We start from the raw sequence: 19,029 nt of genomic DNA, 5'->3' as shown, positions 1-19,029 counted from the left end.
ATAACATATTCTACTTCAAATACAGAATCTCAGAATACGTCCAAATGGGAAATTAAGTATTAAGGCACTGGCAAAAAGTTATTGCATTGAAAATGAACAGAAACTTGCTTCTACATTGCATTTTTCCTAAATTCTGTGCATAAAAGTTTATTTTGATAATGAAGGATATATGTAATAAACAGTTTCTGAGTTCTTGCAGCTATTCCCCCCATTGTTATATTACAGTCAATCTGTTTTGATGTATTATTTAAATCATATCATAATTTTAAAATATATGATTTTTTTACTCTGATATATGAAATCTTAGGTAACATATTAAATAATTACAGAAACATTTATTAATCTGAGTAAATGCATGCAACAGACTGTAATTTATTTGCTTTGAGGCATTTTATAGAAGTAAACAGATAAATTGATAAAAGAATGCAGATGGGATTTCAGAAGCGGCATATTGATAGGCGAAATACTATACTATCTTTCAAGGCTACAAGTGGAGAATGTTAATACATTCTGCCAATTTTTATATACTGTCCATCTTTAAAAAATCACACTGTTTAGAGTAGTTTCCCTCCTGAGAAAAAAGCAAAGTTGGTGACACCACTTGACAGCTCCACTGAAGCAGGAAACATAATTGCATTCATTTATTCATTTTCTCAGTATTAGACTCATGAACCTTTAAAAGGGTGGGGTGGGGAGTCCTTCAATAGAAGTCCTTCAGTAGAACCAAGAAATCAGTATTCTATGATTTACTACTTCATAAAGGTAAATAAATCAGTGAATTAATCAAAAATTTAAACAGTATATTTTTCTCTCAATTGGCTATACAACCTAGAATTTATATTTCCTAAAGTTAAATTGATAATATAAAAATCTATAGGTAGCACCCAACATTATGACTCTTTATGTGACTGTGTAGAAGTTGTGATACATTTAGAATTGTTGTTAGCAAAAGTCTATGTAATGCAGTATATTTGTTTTGTTTCCTAGATAAATTGACTTATATTCAATGATTTGTCTGTAGCAGATAAAATACAATGCATAACTGATACCTTGAATATTATTTTGTTTTGATAACCATTACTTTTTCAACCCTGTTTTCCTAATTATTATCTTTATTTCCTCCTATTAAGAATACTTTAATCTTACTCATTTTCTGTCTGAATATTGAAATTTGTCAATGAAAGTAAATATTGAACCAAAAAAATAATCCTTTTATTGAGACTGGTCTCTAAGTATGCTTTCTATTAGAGTTTGAATTAAAATCACTTTCATAATATACTTTTGTATATTTGTATAATAGATGATACTATATTTGATCTTCCTAGTATTAATCTGAAGCTGATAATTTTATAATTTGCCAAATTTTTATATTACTCTAAGCCATAGGTTGACATGTATATTTCTCATATAGAAATGTTCATATGTACCAGAAATCTTTTATAAAAGACATATTAGAATATATATATTTTTAAATAAAATATGCTCAAAAATATTTTCATTTCTGAAACTTCATTTATCTTTGGCAAGAGTCAGTATCTCATGATTAATTCAGGGCTGAACCCAAATGACATTCAAATTAGCATGTCAGCAGAAGAAATAATAATACTATTTGATGCTGGTCTTTTCCCTTAGAATCACTCAGAAGGTTCTCTAAGACAGCACACTGAGTCCTGGTTAACTTCTGAAAACATTCTTTTTCACTGTAAAGCCAGACTATTGTTAATGACAATTGCCATTAATTTACTATGAACTTACATATAAGAATATAGATTCTGACACTGCATTTTCCCTAAATATGATGAACAGTAGAAAATCAGTAGAAAATATTAGAGAAAAGCTATACTTAGAATCCACATAATCTTTAGATTGTTAAATACCTGTTTCACTCAAATTGCCAATTTAAATGTGGGCTTTCTTCCAAAACAGTAAATGCTAGTCCAAGAAAGTAAAACCAGTAGTGAAATTTTATTCATTTTACCTTTTAAAATAAAAATAATATCTGCCCTAGAGCTTATTTTGTCAAAACATCTTCTTCACTGTTGTGTATCCTATGGTATGTCCTTCCTAATCTAAGTGTCAGAGACAAGGAACCAAAATTGGAATCAAATTCTTCATACCCCTGGAAATATATCAGGTTTTTACTTCCCTACAATCATCTACAATTTAAATACAAATTTAATTTTGTCAGCAATTCATGACATTGAACGTAGATAAATGTCTCACTATCTCAGTGAGTGTTATGAAAGCTTAAAAATATTCTTGAAATAAAGTTAGTGTTTTAGTTGGAAAAAACTATAGCATACAGCATGCTGAAACAGAAGAGGGTGTGCAAGAAGTGTGTAGTAGCATGGGCATCATTGTGGAGGAATAAGAAAGAGGGTGCGTTGCTGGGACAGTGAAACACCTCTTCCTGCTGTCTAAATCTCAGGCTATATTCCTAAGGGAGAGCATCTGGGGGTTCTCCGCTGATTGAATTGTTAGAATTCTGAGAATACTGGAATCAAATCTTAGAAAAAAACTGATTTTTAGTCTAGGAATCTAGGTCATTAGATGTCTCAATTGGTGAACAGAAGAAAATGATAAATAAGAAATTATGAGTGATGAGTGAAGCCAGAAGTCATGACAAAGGTGAAGAGTAAAACTAAGAAGTACTGGAAAGTTAATCAGGCACCAGACATCCCAAGCCTCTAATATTAATCTTTTAGTGAGGCTCAGCCAGAGCCTTCTTGCTTTTATGACAACATTCAATCAGAGAGTAATCATATTTCACAGCATTTGTGATTGATCTGAAGTAAGGATCTCTATTTCTCAATGTTCTTTCTCACTTAATTTTGTTTTTGGTTTTACCTACGATTTCATATTTGAACCTTCTTTCAGTGGAAAGAACATATGCAGTCCCATGAATTTTCTGATCTGAAAGGGCTACAGAAATGAATCATCACTGTGCTTCAAGCCAGCCAGAACAAGATTTATCACTTACTTTCTGTGTGATCTTGAATAGGTGGCTTAAGGTGAAATAATGCAATTCCTACTTTCTGAAAGTATAAAAATTAAATAGGATAACTGAAATATGCCCAGAAAAATTCAAGGTAACAGCATAGCTTAATCTCCCTCCCTTGATGTAAATTGTTTGATGACTTTAAAAAAAATATCTTCCAGAACACAACTCAGATATCTTAACTCAAAGTTCAAGTCTTTCCATAGTGTCTCATCCATCTGCCTTTCCAGGTCCACTTTTCTCTATTCCCTTTATGTAGCTTTTTGTTTAGTCAAATGGGACCATTTTGTTTATTTTTCTTTTGCTGTATCTGCCTTTGCTCTTGCTTCTTTCTCCAACTCTATACTTGCATAGTTATCCTTTCCTTCAAGGACCAGCTCAAATATTAATGCATTTCTGTATTTCTCTCCCTTCCCTTCCCAAAATTAAATAAATCTCTCCCTTCTCTACCTCTATATAAAACTTTTTTTTGTCTTCTGGAGTACCTGGCTTAATATATCATCAACTTCTCCTTTTTAAAAAAAAAAAAATTCCTTCTCTAGTGTCTCATTTCCTCTATAGTTTTAAAGATGGTAGTTTGAAATTAACAGATGATAGCAAAAAGAAGACTACAGTACATGGTGAAATCCTGTATCTACTAAAAATACAAAAATTAGCTGGGCATAGTGGCACATGCCTATAATTCCACCTATTCGGGAGGCTGAGGCAGGAGAATTGCTGGAACCCATGAGGCTGTGGTTGCAGTTTGCCGAGATTGTGCCATTGTACTCCAGCCTGAGCGTCAGAGTGAGACTCCATCTCAAAAAAACTAATTAAAAAAAAGAAGACTACAGCTTACATTTGTACATTAGCCAAAGCAGCTTCTTTCTTCTAAGCTATGCTACTGCTGCATATGTTTGGTCAAAATTTTAGGCTTTCATGGTTTTTTTTTCCCCTTTTTGGGGGATATGTATAGCATAGATCACATATGGAAACAAACACAAAACAGAAAATACAAATGGGAATGAAGAGAGAATGGAGGCAGAGATATTATTTCCAAAAGCTTAAAAGGAGAAATAAGGATTGAATTGTTTTGAAACTGAAGAAAACATCATTTATATAGAAAGAGCAATTAGATTATGTGATACTGGTAAAACAAATCAAGTCAGTGGAATTAGTTCACAGAATTATGAATAAAAGGTCTGTCTGCATTAAGTCTTCCTTAAATCTATTGTTTGTTAAATTTCCAATTATGTATGTGAGCATAAACACACATAAATACAGATATATATGTGTGTGGTGTTGTGTGTGTATATAAACATTTGTAAATATGTATATGTAGGCTTTTTTTTTTTTTTTAACAGAGTCTTTGCTCTGTTGCTAGGCTGGAGTGCAGTGGCATGAACTCGGCTCACTGCCCCTCCACCTCCCAGGTTCAAGTGATTCTCCTGCCTCAGCCCCCTGAGTAGCTGGGACTACAGGTGCATCCCACAACACCCAGCTAATTTTTGTATTTTTAGTAGATATGGGGTTTCACCATGTTGGCCAGAACAGTCTCAATCTCTTGACCTCATAATCCGCCTGCCTCGGCCTCCCAAAGTGCTGGGATTACAGGCGTGAGCCACCGTACCCAGCCATATGTGTTATTTTTTAACCCAGTAACATAATTTCCAGGGAAAGATGGTTAAGGGTGGATATGTGAAATGTGTTTTCCATCCTCTCACACACTAGATCCCGTATTTCACTTTAACTGGTATCATATTTCTCCCTTTTCATTATTGCAGATCATCTTGAAAGATTCATCACCTTTGGTTTGGTTTATTTTACATCATTCCACCAAAATGACTATTTTGTTTAGGCCATTGGTGCCCTCTTATTGCCAAATCCGATGGGTATTTGAATATCTTATCTTAGTTTTCCTGTGTGCAGCATTCAAAATTGTCAACAATTCCTTACTTCTTGAATTGGTTCCACACATTGGCTTTATGACACTACACAGCTGTGCATCTTACCTAACTGGCTACTTCTTCCCATTCTTTTCACTCTTCCTCTTTCTCCCACCTCATATTAATTGGAAGACTCAGTTGAGTGGTATCAGATGTCAACACTCATAGCAGTTGAGTGAATGAGTGGTGTAGTCCTGAAGTGGAGAGATCTGCACCACGGGCCAGAATACACACTAAACTCCTCATGTCTATTAAGTGAGTACTAGGCACCAAAAGGAATATGTATATTTGCTTGAATAATAAATGACCTCTCATAGGCTTCCATTTGTGATTTTCTGATCACATTGTTCATATTGTATCATTCCATGCACATGTCTAAGCTCAATGATATTGTTTGGCTCTGTGTCCCCACAAAAATCTCACTTTGAATTGTAATCCCCATAATCCACATGTGTCAAGGGTTGAACCAGGTGGAGGTAATTGAATAATTAGGGCAGTTTTTCCCCACGCTGTTCTCGTGATTATGAGGGAGTCTTGTGGGATTTGATGGTTTTATAAGAGTCAGGCATCTTCCCTGTTTGCACTCACTCCATACGGCTGTCCTGTGAAGAAGGCGTCTGCTTCGCCTTTGTCCTCTGCTATGATAGTAAGTTTCCTGAGGCCTCCTACCAATCTGGAGCTGTGAGTCAATTAAACTTCTTTCCTTTGTAAATTACCCAGTCTCAAGTATTTCTTCACAGCAGTGTGAGAATGGACTAATACAGTAAATTGGTACCACAGAGAGAGTGGGGTACTGCTACAAAGATACCCAGAAATGTGGAGGCAACATTGGAACTGGGTAATAGGAAGAGGCTGGAACAGTTTGGAGGGCTCACAAGAAGACAGGAAGATGTGGGAAAATTTGGAACTTCCTAGAAACTTGTTGAATAGTTTTGACCAAAATGCTGATAGTGATATGCACAAGTCCATCCGTAAGTGGTCTCAGATGGAGATGAGGAACTTGCTGGAAAATAGATCAAAGGTCATTCATGCTATGCTTTAGCAAAGATACTGGTGGCATTTTGCCCGTGCCCTAGAGATGTGTAGAAGTTTAAACTTGAGAGAGATGATCTAGGTTATCTAGCAGAAGAAATTTCTAAGCAGCAAAGCATTCAAGAGGAAGCAAGGCATAAAAGTTTGGAAATTTTGCAGCCTGACCATGAGGTAGGAAAGAAAAACCCATTTTCTGGGAAGAAATTCAAGCCTGCTATAGAAATTTGCATAAGTAATGAGGAGCCCAGTGATAATCACCAAGACAATGGGGTAATGTCTCCAGGGTGTGTCAGAGACCTTCATGGCAGCCCCTCCCATCACAGGCCTGGAGGGCTAGGAGGACAAAATGGTTTCATGGGCCAGGCCCAGAGTCCCCCTTCTTTATGCAGCCTCCTGACATGGTGCCGTGAGTCCCAGCTGCTTCAGCTCCAGCTATGGCTAAAAAGGGCCAAGGTACATCTCGTGACATTGCTTCAGAGGGTGCAGGCCACAAGCTTTGGCAGTTTCCACATGCTATTGAGCCTGTGGGTGCACAGAAGTCAAGAACTGAGGTTTGGGAACCTCTACCTAGATATCAGAGGATGTATGGAAATGCCTAGACGTCCAGGCAGAAGTTTGCTGTAGGGCCAGGGTCCTCAGGGAGAACCTCTTTTAGGGCAGCGCCGAAGGGAAATGTGGGATTGGAGCCCCCACACAGAGTCCCCACTGTGGCACTGCCTAGTGGACCTGTGAGAACAGGGCAGTTATCCTCCAGACCACAGAATGGTAGATCCACCTACGACTGGCACCTTGCACTTGAAAAAGCTGCAAACACTCAACATCAGCCTATGAAAGCATCCAGGAGGGGGTGCTGTGCCTGCAAAGCCACAGAGGTGGAGCTGCCCAAGGCTGTGGGAGCCCACCTCTTGCATCAGCATGACCTAGATGTAAGACAAGGGGTCAAAGGAGATCATTTTGGAACTTAAAAGTTTAATGACTGCCCTATTAGATTTTGAACTTGCATGAGGCCTGGAGCCCCTTTGTTTTGGCCAATTTCTCCCATTTGGAATGGGTGTATTTACCCAATGCTGGTACTCCCATTGTATCTAGGAAATAACTAACTTGCTTTTGATATTACATGCTCATAAGTGGAAGGGACTTGCCTTGTCTCAAATGAGACTTTGGACTTGGACTTTTGAGTTAATGCTGGAATGAGCTAAGACTTTCAGAGGCCAGGTATAGTGGCTTATGCCTGTAATTCCAGCACTTTGGGAGGCCAAGGCGGGAGAATCACTTGAGGTTAGGAGTTTGAGATCAGCCTGGCCAACAAGACAAAACCCCATCTCTACTAAAAAAATGCAAATATTAGCTGGGCATGGTGGCATGCACCTGCAATCCCAGCTACTGGGGAGGTTGAGCCAGGGGAATTGCTTGAATCTGGGATGCAGAGGTTGCAGTAAAGCTGAGATCATACCACTGCACTCTAGTAGCCTGGGCAACAAAGCAAAAAAAAAAAAAATATATACATATATATATATATATAAATATATATATATATAAATACACACACACACGCACAACACACACACACACATTTTGGGGGACTGTTGGGAGGGAATAAGGCCATGATTCTCTTTTGAAATACAAGGACATGATATTTGGGAGTGGGCAGGGGCAGAATGATATGCTTTGTCTCTGTGTCCCCACCCAAGATCTCATCTTGAATTGTAATACCCATAATCCCCAGGTGTCAAGGGCAGGACCAGGTGAAAGTAATTGGATCATGGGAGTGGCTTATGCCTTGCTATTCTCATGATAATGAGTGAGTCTCATGAGATATGATGGTTTTATAAGCATCTGACATTTCCCCTTCTTACACTTCTTTCTGCCACCGTGTGAAGAAGGTGTCTTGCTTCCCTTTCACCTTCCACCATAATTGTATGTTTCCTTAGGCCTCACCTGCCATACAGAACTGTGAATCAATTCAAACCTTTTCTTTATAAATTACCCAGTCTTGGGTACATCTTTACAGCAGTGTGAAAATGGACTAATACACTCACCAAATACAGTAAGGTCTTTGTGGATTAGAAATATACTGGATTTGACTTTATATTCTCTACATTGCAAAGTAGAGTACCTTGCATATAGGAAACATTAAATAAAAACATACTAACTGAATGGAAACAGAAGAGAAGTTAAAGGATAAGTCATGGGAGAAGCTGATGTAGTCTCTACCAGTGTGTCATAAATCCCAAAACATTTGAAAGAAATTATATAGTACATGGATCCACAACACAAAGCTGCTGTCCCAAAGATCCATTTATTCTATTTACTATTAAATCTTGAGCAATTACTTTGACATCCCTACACTGTCATTTTCTGGTCTATAAATTAGGGGTAGTAATACTAACCTGTTATAAGGTCTGAGAATGCAATGCTCTAATAGGGCCTAGTACACAGTAAATATTCAATAACATTTATTTATTATTAATAAAACCTTCATGAAGTTAATATTTCATGTATAAAATTCTGTACCTTTTTCTACCTTTAAAATTAATCGTACATGATCAGACATGTATTTTTTAGAGTATAAGAAATAAACACTAATTGTTAATATTATATTTGTTCATATTCTGGATTAGGAGAAATTTAATTCTCAGTTTGTATTATAAATTTTAAAAATTGCCAGGCATGGTGGCTTAAGCCTGTAATCCCAACACTTTGGGAGGCTGAGGTGGGTGAATCACCTTAGGTCAGGAGTTTGAGACCAGCCTGGCCAACATGGTGAAACTCCATCTCTACTAAAAAAAAAAAAAAAAATTAGCTGGACATAGTGGTAGACACCTGTAATCCCAGCTACTCAGGAGGCTGAGGCAGGAGAATCATTTGAATTTGTGAGGCAGAGGTTGCAGTGAGCTTAGATCACTCCATTGCACTCCAGCCTGGGTGAAAGAGTGAAACTACATCTCAATAAATAAATAAATAACTGCTGAATAATAAAAAGAAGTTAGGTAATTCAAACATGTATTTTGTTATGATTAAAAATAATCTGACAACAAATGAGCTCAATATAGTAATTATGGAATCAATGTTATGGTTTGTCAAAATGCTAAGGTTAATCTTCACATAGTTTGAGTTTTTATTGTATTTATCTGCTTCATAATTTTGATTAGTGTAAGGAGAATGGCTGTGGCTTCTGTCTGGAGTAGGCCGAGGCCGACATCCAGTACAGCATGACACAGCGGGTTTGGAGCAGAGGTGCACAACCCCATGCACTACATAATTACATTTATGTAGCCATTTGGTTGTAACCTGTTTGTGTGAGCTCATACCTGGCTTTGAGCCACTGTTGTCTGTGAAAAATATAACTGCACTGCTGACTCTGTAGGAGAGAGAAAGAACAGTAAGTCCACATCCCACTTGCCTACGGTCCCTCGAGTGTTTTTCAGCTACCTGCCACCCATCTACTGACTTCCCTCGGACCCCAGCTTGGGTTGGAACCTGAAAATTAGGTTAATATAACTTTTAATATTGAAAATAGTATTTATTATGGCTTTTAATTTATATTTTTGTGGATTATTTGATCCAATCTGTGTAAGAAGATGCACATTAGAATATAAAAATACAATTGCCAGAAAAATAAAAGATAATTTTTGGTTCTTTCATGAAACATACAAACTCAAGAATGAAAATGAATAAAACTATATTCAATCCAGTTAGTCTTGAATTCATGTAAAATTCTTAGTACTTAACAAAGTTGCAAAGATTCATACTATTAAAACAGAGAAAAGTTGTAGAAGTGGTCTAAAAATGACATTCTCAGAAAGTTAGAATTGTCTTGCTTTATTTCTCAGGAATTCCTAACATTATGATTTTTGTGACATAAAGTAATAACTGCTCATATATTTACCAGCGTCTGAAAATCAAATGTGTTATAACATGAATTATCATAGAAGTATATGACTATGCAATTGCAAAAAGTCATGCAACACACTATTTTAATAATATAACAATCATCTTACTGCCAATGTTTCCATTTCACTAATTTCATTGAATCTTATCTTCTGATAACTGTTTAGCTCTTTAATTAGATATCAAATAATTAAACTTTTGAAATGCAGCCAGGCATAGTTTTTTAGTTGCTGTGATAGCATATGGTCATCTTTATCCTACATATTTTGTGTTTTATATCCAAGCACATATCTAATTATCTTTCCGACTGAATTGACTACTTACTGCACAGGAAGATCTAACACAGGTCATTTGCAATTGTGCAGTCACAAGTCACAAAAAGAATGAAAAAGAGTGAAGAAAGCCTAAGGTTCTTTTGAGAAACCATCAAGTGAACCAATATACACATTATGGGAGTCAAAGAAGGAGAATAAAAAAAGGCAGAAAGCTTATCTAAAGAAATAATAACCAACATGGCACATGGATACATATGTAACAAACCTGCACATTGTGCACATGTACCCTAAAACTTAAAGTATAATAATAAAAAAAAAAATAATAACCAACAACTTCACAAATTTTGGGCAGCAAATGACATTCAGATTTAGAAACCCCAATACATTGATGCATTATAATCAAATTATCAGAAGTCAATACCAAAGATAATTTTAAAATTAGTAAGAGAAAGTGACATCACATACAAGTGACCCTCATAAAACTGGACCCTCATAAAACTATCAGTTGGTTTCTCAGCAGAAACCTTGCAGGCAAGAATGAAGTAAAATGACATACTGAAAGTGCTGAAAGAAAATAAAATGCCTACCATGAATATTATCCCCAGTAAACCTGTTCTTCATAAATGAAGGAGGAATGAAACACTTTCCCAGACAAACCCTGAGAGAGATCATCAATAGTAGGCCTGCCTTATAAGAAATGCTAAAAGGAATTCTGAAAGAATGAAAGAATACTAAACAGCAAAATGAAAGTATAAAACTTAATGAGTAAATGTAAATACATAGAAAAAACAAGGATACTGTAATACCATAATGTAGATAATTCTAATATTAAAGTTAAAAGACAAAAGTACTAAGCATAACCACAAAAATATGTTAATGTATACCCAATATAACATAGGTAAACTGTGAAATCAATAAGATAAAGAATATGTGTGGAGGTAAAAGTGTAGAAATTTTATAATGTTTGAATTTAAGTTGCCATCAGCTTAAAATAGACTGCTACAAGACAAGCATGCCTCATGGTAACCATGAAGAATATATCCATATATATACACAAATAAAATATATCAGAGTATATCACTAAAAAACAAATATAATTCCACAAGAGGATGGTAAGGAAGGAAATAGGGACAAAATAACTATAAAATAGATAGAATATAAGTTTTTAAAATTTTAATTAAGAGTCCTCATCTGTAATAATTACTTTCAATATAAATGAATTAAACTTCACAATTGAAACACATAGAGTGCCTGAATAGATTTTTAAAAATAAAGATCTAACTCTATGCTGTCTATAAGAAACCCACCTTAGCTTTAAGGACTAACATAGGCTAAAAGTCAAGAGATGAAGAAAGATATCCCATGCAAACTGCAAACCATAGAGAGCAGGATAGCTATACTTGCATGAGACAAAATATATTTAAGTAAAAAGGTGTTACAAAAATATACTGATAAGTTTTATTTAGTTAGTTCAGAATGTATACATATTTGAAAACATCATATTGAACATAATAAGCAATAACTTTTGCAGGAAACAAAGATTATATAATGATAACTGGTGAATTCATCAGGAAGATAAAACAATTACAAATATATAGGCACCCAACATCAGAGCACCTAAACGTATACATAAAGCAAGCATGACTTACATGAAGGGAGAAATAGAAAAAGTCATAGCAGGAGACTTTAATACTCCACTTCACTAATGAATGGGATATCTGAATGAAAAAAAAAAACAAAAAAGGAAACTGAGGACTAAAACAATACTATAGACCAACGGGACCTAACAGACATTTATGAAACATTCCATACAACAGCAGCAGAATAAACATTGTTTCTAAACATGCACAGAATAATCTTTGGAACAGATCACAATTGAGGCCACAATACAAGTCTTAGTAAATTTAAGAAGACTGAAGTCTTACCAAGTATTATTTCCAATCACAAAGAAATGAAACTAAGAATAACAGAAGACAAATTGAAAAATTTAAAAAAATGGTAAGTAAATAATACAATCTTGAACCTACAATGGTCAAAAAGGAAATCAAAATGGAAATTAGAAACTATCTCAAAATAGATTTTTTTCTTAAAAAAATAAAACCAACAGAAAAACTTAAGGCATGCAGCAAAAGCAATATTGAGGGAAGTTTATAGTCATAAAAGCCTACACTATAAAAGAAGAAAGATCTTAAACAATTAACTCTATACCTCAATAAGCTGGAAAAGGAATAACAAATTAAGCACAAAATTAGTAGAAGGAAAGAAATAACTAAGATTTGAACATAAATAGCCTAGAGAAACAAGAAAAATGTCAACAAAGAGTTAGTTTTCTGAAAAGATAAAATTGACAAAGCTCTAGGTACATGAACTAAGAAGAGAAACTACTCAAAATAAAAAAAAAATAGGAGATCTTACAACTGATGCTACAGAAATAAAAATAATTAAATGAGACTACTATTGGCAATTCCTCACCAAAACATTGGATAACCTAAAAGAAATGTATAAATTCCTAGAAACATACAACCTACTAAGACTTATCATGAAAAAACAGATGGTCTGATTAGGCCAATAACAAAGAAAAACATTCAATCAGTAATCAAAAATTTCTTAAAAAGCCAAACCTGCAGAAGTAAACAGTAAAAGGGTGGTTACCAGAGGCTGTAGTACTGGGGGACTGGGGGAGATATTAGTCAAAGGACACAAAATTTCGGTTAGACAAGAAGAATAAGTTCAAGACATCTATTACACATCATGGTGACTACAGTTAATATCAATATATTGTATGACTGAAAGTTGCTAAGAGAATTTAAATGTTGAAAGCTGCTAAGAGAGTTTAAAAGTTGTTACCAGAAAAAAAAAAGTTAAGTACATGAGGTAATGTGTATCTTCAATAACTTGATTTAGCCATTCTACCATTATCTATAAATACATTAAAGCATCATGTTGGGCACAATGAATATACACAAATTTAACTTATCAATAAAGTATATCTTTATCTTTCCAATGAAGAAGAGCCCAGTACCAGATAGCTTCACTGTTAAACTCTACCAGACAAAGAATAATTAACATTAATTCTTTTCATTAAAAAAATGAAGGATAAACATCACATGATCATTTCATTAGATGCAGGAAAAGCATTTGACTAAATTCAGCATGCTCTCATGGTAAAATTTCTCAAAAACTATGCATAGATGGAATTTAAGTCAACATGATAAAGACTATATATGAAAAGCTCACGGCTAACATAATATTCAAGGGCAAGGCCGGGCGTGGTGGCTCACGCTTGTAATCCCAGCACTTTGGGAGGCCAAGGCGGGCGGATCACAAGGTCAGGAGATCGAGACCACGGTGAAACCCCGTCTCTACTAAAAAAAAAAAAAATACAAAAAAAAAAATTAGCCGGGCGTGGTGGCGGGCGCCTGTAGTCCCAGCTACTCGGAGAGGCTGAGGCAGGAGAATGGCGTGAACCCGGGAGGCGGAGCTTGCAGTGAGCCGAGATTGCGCCACTGTACTCCAGCCTGGGCGACAGAGCGAGACTCCGTCTCAAAAAAAAAAAAAAAAAAAAAAAAAAATTCAAAGGCAAAAAACTGAAAACATTTCCTCGATGATCAGAAACAGAGTGAGAATCTCACTCTCACCACTTCTATTCAACATAGTACTAAATGTTCTAGGCAGAACAATTGGACAAGAAAATAAAATAAATGCCATCCAAGTCAGAAAGGAAGAATTAAACGTATATCTGTTTGGAGATGACAGGGTCTCATATGTAGAAAACTCTAATGACCCCCCCAAAAATCTGTGAGAAATGATAAATTCAGTAAAATTTCAGTATACATAATCAACAAATGAAAATCACGGTTTTTAAAAATTTAGTTTTTTAATTGGTAAGTATAAATTACATACTTAAAATCAGTTGTGTTTTTATATATAAACAATAAACTAATAATGAAATTAAAGACATAATTTATAATAACATTAAAATAATAAAATTCTTAGGAATAAACTTAACCATGGAGGTTAAAGACTTGTACACTAAAACTAAAAAATATGAGGAAAGAAATTTTAAAAGACATAAATATATGGAAAGACATGTTGATTTCATTGTTTAGAAGAATTAATATTGGAAAAATGTCCAAAATACACAAAGTAATCTACAGATTCAGTGCAATCCCTGTCAAAATTCCACTGTCAGTTTTTACAGAAATAGAAAAAAAAATTGTGATTTGCATTTTGCTGATGGCCAGTGATGATGAGCACTTTTTCATGTGTTTTTTGGCTGCATAAATGTCTTCTTTTTAGAAGTGTCTGTTCATGTCCTTCACCCACTTTTTGATGGGGTTGTTTGTTTTTTTCTTGTAAATTTGTTTGAGTTCATTGTAGATTGTGGATATTAGCCCTTTGTCAGATGAGTAGGTTGCAAAAATTTTCTCCCATTCTGTAGGTTGCCTGTTCACTATGATGGTAGTTTCTTTTGCTGTGCAGAAGCTCTTTAGTTTAATTAGATCCCATTTGTCAATTTTGGCTTTTGTTGCCATTGCTTTTGGTGTTTTAGACATGAAGTCCTTGCCCATGCCTATGTCCTGAATGGTATTGCCTAGGTTTTCTTCTAGGGTTTTTATGGTTTTAGGTCTAATATGTAAGTCTTTAATCCATCTTGAATTAATTTTTGTATAAGGTGTAAGGAAGGGATCCAGTTTCAGCTTTCTACATATGGCTAGCCAGTTTTCCCAGCACCATTTATTAAATAGAGAATCCTTTCCCCATTGCTTGTTTTTGTCAGGTTTGTCAAAGATCAGATAGTTGTAGACATGTGGCATTATTTCTGAGGGCTCTGTTCTGTTCCATTGATCTCTCTGTTGTGGTACCAGTACCATGCTGTTTTGGTTACTGTAGCCTTGTAGTATAGTTTGAAGTCAGGTAGCGTGATGCCTCCAGCTTTGTTCTTTTGGCTTAGGATTGACTTGGTGATGCGGGCTCTTTTTTGGTTCCATATGAAGTTTAAAGTAGTTTTTTCCAATTCTGTGAAGAAAGTCATTGGTAGCTTGATGGGGATGGCATTGAATCTATAAATTACCTTGGGCAGTATGGCCATTTTCATGATATTGATTCTTCCAACCCATGAGCATGGAATGTTCTTCCATTTGTTTGTATCCTCTTTTATTTCATTGAGCAGTGGTTTGTAGTTCTCCTTGAAGAGGTCCTTCACATCCCTTGTAAATTGGATTCCTAGGTATTTTATTCTCTTTGAAGCAATTGTGAATGGGAGTTCACTCATGATTCGGCTCTCTGTTTATCTGTGATTGGTGTACAAGAATGCTTGTGATTTTTGTACATTGATTTTGTATCCTGAGACTTTGCTGAAGTTGCTTATCAGCTTAAGGAGATTTTGGGTTGAGGCAATGGGGTTTTCTAGATATACAATCATGTCATCTGCAAACACGGACAATTTGACTTCCTCTTTTCCTAATGGAATACCCTTTATTTCCCAAACCACAATGAGATACCATCTCACGCCAGTTAGAATGGCCATCATTAAAAAGTCAGGAAACAACAGGTGTTGGAGAGGATGTGGAGAAATAGGAACATTTCTACACTGTTGGTGGGACTGTAAACTAGTTCAACCATTGTGGAAATCAGTGTGGCGATTCCTCAGGGATCTAGAACTAGAAATACCATTTGACCCAGACATCCCATTACTGGGTATATACCCAAAGGACTATAAATCATGCTGCTATAAAGACACATGCACACGTATGTTTATTGCAGCACTATTCACAATAGCAAAGAGTTGGAACCAACCCAAATGTCCAACAATGATAGACTGGATTAAGAAAATGTGGCACATATACACCATGGAATACTATTCAGCCATAAAAAATGATGAGTTCATGTATTTGTAGGGACATGGATGAAACTGGAAAACATCACTCTCAGTAAACTATCGCAAGGACAAAAAACCAAACACCACATGTTCTCACTCATAGGTGGGAATTGAAGAATTAGAATTCGTGGACACAAGAAGGGGAACATCACACTCCGGGGACTGTTGTGGGGTAGGGGGAGAGGGGAGGGACAGCATTAGGAGATATACCTAATGCTAAATGATGAGTTAATGGGTGCAGAAAACCAACATGGCACGTGGATACATATGTAACAAACCTGCACATTGTGCACATGTACCCTAAAACCTAAAGTATAATAATAAAATTAAAAAAAGAGAATCATAAAAAAAATAAAAGAATTGTGAAATTTGTATGATACCACAAAAGAACCCTCATAGATGAAACAATGTTGAAAAAGAATAAGCTGGAGACATCACACTTTCAGAATTCAGATGTTACAAAGCTATGACAATTAAAGTAATTTTGCTAGTATTGTGTCAGCATAAAAACAGACATATAGAGCAATCAAGCAGAATAGACAGCCTGGAAATAAACTCATGCATATTTGGTCAATTGAACTTTAACAAGTATGCCAAGAATATACAACGAGGAATGAATTGTTTCTTCAACAAACGCTATTGATAAAACTGGATATTTACATACAAAATAATGAAACTGGAACCTTGTCTTACACCCTACACCAAAATCAATTCAAATTGGATCAAAAACTTCAGTGTAAGTTCTTGAAACTTTAAAACTCTTAGAAAAAAATTATGAGGAAAAGCTCTTGACATTGCCCCTATCAACATTTCTTGGATATGATGCCAAAAGAACAGCCAAAACAATAGCAAATATAAAGAACTATGACTACATCAAAGTAAAAAGCTTCTACATAGAAAAGGAAATGATCAACAGCATGAAAAGACAATGGAATGGGAAAAATATTTGCAAAGCATGTATCTGATAAAGGGTTAATATACAAAATATATAAGGTACTCCTACAATTCAAAAACAAAATCCCAAATAATCTGATTTATAAATTGTCAAAGCATCTGAATAAACACTTCTCCAAAGAAGAAATCCTGATGGAAAACAGGTATATGAAAAAATGCTCAACCTCATGAATCATCACGGAAATGGAAAACAAACCACTATGAGTAATTAATCAACAGCTGTTAGGATGGCTATGATCAAAAAACACAAGATAACAAGTGTAGGTGAGGATGTAGTGAAATTGGAATCTTCATATACTGTTGGTGGGTATGTAAAATTGTGTAGTCACTATGGAAAACAGTATGGAAATTCTCCTCAAAATAGTAAAAACAGTACTATCATACGATTCAGAAATCTCACTTCTGAGTATCCATCCAAAATAATTGAAATCGGGATCTCGATGAAATAGCTGTACTCTCATGTTCATTTCAGTATTATTCACAATAAGCAAGATAAGGAAACCACCTAAATGTCTATTGATGATAAAATGATGGTGAATGGTGAAACCAAGTGTAGTACATACGTACGATTATACAGTCTTGAAGAAGAAGGAAATCTTGCTACATGCAACAACATGGATAAACCTGAAGGACATTATGCTAAACAAAATAAGTCAGCCACAAAAGACTCATGTTGTATAGTTCTACTAATAGGAAGTACCTAAAATAAAAAAAAAAAAAAGTAGAATAGTGATTATCAGATACCGGGTAGAAGGGAAAATGGGAATTGTTGTTCATTGGGTAAAAATTTCAGTTATACAAGGTGAATAATTTCTAGAAATCTGCTGTACTACATTGTGCTCATACTTAACAAATTTTCCCTGTAAAATATTATGTTGTTTCTGTGCGATGTTAACCAACACAAGCATGTATTTTTGCTTTTGTTTTTAATTTCCACTTTTAAATAGGATCGTCATATCTGAAAATGTCCTACTGATATGTAGGGACAGTTATCTCGGAGATAACACTCTTTTGTAAAATGCAGATAAAAGGAAATGAAAAAAGATTCTAAGGAAGAGGCACAATATAAAAAAGCTTTTCTTTTCCATTGAAGTAATCAGGATATATAACTGGATAGAATTGCCTCTGTTTAGAGAAATAAAAAGAATATATTGGAATCAGTAAATGCATTTTCTTTGAGTAAAAGGGTTAGCGCACGGATATTTGTCACTTTGGAGATGTCACTGCTATAGCCTCGGGGTTTTAGAAGCAAATTCTGTGCTTGAGATGAATCCAGCTGAGATTCTGTTTCTCTTAATATGAGAAAGAATGACTTATAAATGAAGATTTAAAGTACTTGAGTAAGCTTTGAACTAGTCAAGCTGAAACTTAACTCCCATTTCGTCTAGTAAAGCTCTCACTGCCAGAATGTTTTCTGGTTGTAGAGGATAAATGACAATATGTACCAGCAGTAAATTGGCTTATCTTTTGGACCAGAAGAGATACTATAAATGGAAGCCAAATGCCAGTTTTGACAAGTTATGAATATAACTCCCAAGAAGCCAAATACATTTTTAGGATTCTGAACAGCTTTTTCTTATGTAGTAATTGGACTCCGGTAGAACAGCCACTAAATGGTGTTTACAACATTACAAATAAATTTTAATTTCATCCATATCATCTCACTCCTTAAGCTGGAGAGTGATGAAACATTATTTATACTTCTATTCAGTTCTTTAAGTGGAGGAAGAGCTAAAGGCAAAATTCCTACAAACAAAAGGAAGCTAAAATTGAAATCTGTAAGGAAATTATAAAGTTTAAAAAAATAACAATTTTTTCATATATGCAAAGAATAGCAGAGTACATATTTATTTCTTTGTATTTGCAGAAACACCATCGAGCTAAGCTATTTACAATGTAAATGTTTAATCTAAATATTGTATAGGCCAAACAAGAAATGAAGATTATGTATTTCAAATAAAACAGAACACCAGTAAAGAATATATATATATATACATATATACCTATACACATAAACACACACACACCTATCTGTAGTCAAATGTGAGAGAAAAGTGTGCATTCACCAAATTC

The 19,029-nt window shown here is 35.0% G+C and overlaps 1 protein-coding gene across 1 annotated transcript in view; it reads right to left on the bottom strand.

Moving 5' to 3' along the window:
- EYS (eyes shut homolog) overlaps positions 1-19,029 on the bottom strand; it is a 2,088,383-nt gene that overhangs the window by 1,392,562 nt on the left and 676,792 nt on the right. The gene's annotated exons all lie outside the window — the stretch shown is intronic.

This window comes from Symphalangus syndactylus, chromosome 2 (assembly GCF_028878055.3).
Source record: "Symphalangus syndactylus isolate Jambi chromosome 2, NHGRI_mSymSyn1-v2.1_pri, whole genome shotgun sequence".
Classification (NCBI taxonomy): Eukaryota; Metazoa; Chordata; class Mammalia; order Primates; family Hylobatidae; genus Symphalangus; species Symphalangus syndactylus.
This window is presented reverse-complemented; position numbering and strand designations above follow the sequence as displayed.